General features: G+C 39.1%; 1 protein-coding gene across 1 annotated transcript in view; it reads left to right on the top strand.

Moving 5' to 3' along the window:
- The window catches only part of LOC107123897 (glypican-5-like), a gene marked incomplete at its 3' end in the record, with an annotated part of 220,955 nt that overhangs the window by 95,517 nt on the left and 123,850 nt on the right, over nucleotides 1–1,588 (top strand). The window lies entirely within an intron of this gene.

Here is a 1,588-nt window from a genome sequence, read left to right as displayed (position 1 = left end):
TTCCTGCTGTTGTGTGTCTGGGTGTTGTTTTCCCCCTTTTTGGAGCCCCTTTGACCCCTGAAAACAGTCAGGCTAACTTCAGAGCAGCTTGGGAGGAGCCTTAAGGCTTGCAGAAAACAGGGAAATTGGCTTGCACAGCAAGGGATACGTGAATCAAAGCCTTTGTTCTGAACATTCTAGTGACCATGCCAATATCTACTAAGTTTTCAGTGAATAAACTTTTTCATGAACAAGCATTATATATTCTTGTAGCATTTCTACTTTTTGACCCTAAACCATCTGCGTTCTGTAATATCTTTACTGAATTTGCACTAAATTATCTCTGTTACTGTGATACTACCTTCCATGCTAGACCATCTTCATTCTTACAAATAAAGCATTCATATACAATGGTTTAACCATATATAGACCAACAGTATTTTGATTTGGGAGACCAAACCATTTTATGTCTTTTAAACAAAATATACATGAGTGAAAATAGTGGTGTGTAGAACTCTACACACCTTTATTTCCACTCATGCATACCTTGTTTAAAATACACAAAACCTACAGAATTGTGTGTCCACAAGTTAAGAACATGTGTGCAAAATCTCCAATGACCTTTTCTTAAAGAACAAAATTAATAATTTGGAATGATTTGACATGCAAACAAAACATTGGCAGCCAAAGTTACTGTAGAGTATATTGATCAAGGTAAGTGGGAAAGAAAAACACTTCTGTAATAGTTGTACTAAACAAAATAAAATACATAGCATGGGAACTGTTGCCTATGTTGATTTGGTAGCAAGCTCATGGAAAGTTTTCTTGTTCATACAAATGAAAATTCACTGCATCACTGGACAGTGTATTGGTTTGAAAATGGAAGATTTCCACTCAGATTCCTACTCCAACATCTGCAGAGCCCATCCCACATTATTATGAAGAGCTGGAATTATAATGTGAAACCCCAAATGGGGGAAAAAACTATTATCTTCAACATTTGCAATGCTGTGGCCAAAAAAAGCCATTTTAGTTTCAAAACCATCATATTTCTTGATTTACAAATATGTAAAAATACAATATTAATCCTGTATCACAGAGAAGCAATCCCTACAAGTATTTGAAAATGTAGCTGGATTCTGCGCTGTCATTGGTAGCACATGGTGTCCATGGTAGCACAGTCGGCATTTTTTTCACCTACACCAGGCCCACCAGCTGGTGATGGTCACCTCCAGACTGGAGTACTGCAATTTGCTCTACATAGAGCGACCTTTGAAAATGCTTTGGAGACTGCAGGTGGTCCAGAATGCAGCTGCCAGGTTGCTGACTGAACATCGTGGGCAGCTCATCTATCTATCTATATATCTAATTTCCAACAGAGGGCGCCGTGTGCTGATACTTATTTCCACTAACAGGAAGCTCACTCTGCCCCAACAGCTTTTCCTACATAGTCAGTATACTTCCTGTGTCTGCAGAAAAATCCAAGAAGTAAAAAAATACCTTTAGGGAAATCTGAATCCCCCCAAATACCTTTTGAAATGGCCTCTGCAGGGATCTAACTCCAGGCATCAATGGTGGGAAAGAGGTTAGAACGTTCAGGGCGGGGGGG

The sequence above is a fragment of the Gekko japonicus genome, unplaced genomic scaffold (genome assembly GCF_001447785.1).
Source record: "Gekko japonicus isolate JY-2015 unplaced genomic scaffold, Gekko_japonicus_V1.1 scaffold1273, whole genome shotgun sequence".
NCBI lineage: Eukaryota > Metazoa > Chordata > Lepidosauria > Squamata > Gekkonidae > Gekko > Gekko japonicus.
Note: the sequence above shows the minus strand (reverse complement) of the source record. Positions and strands in the feature narration are given on the sequence as shown.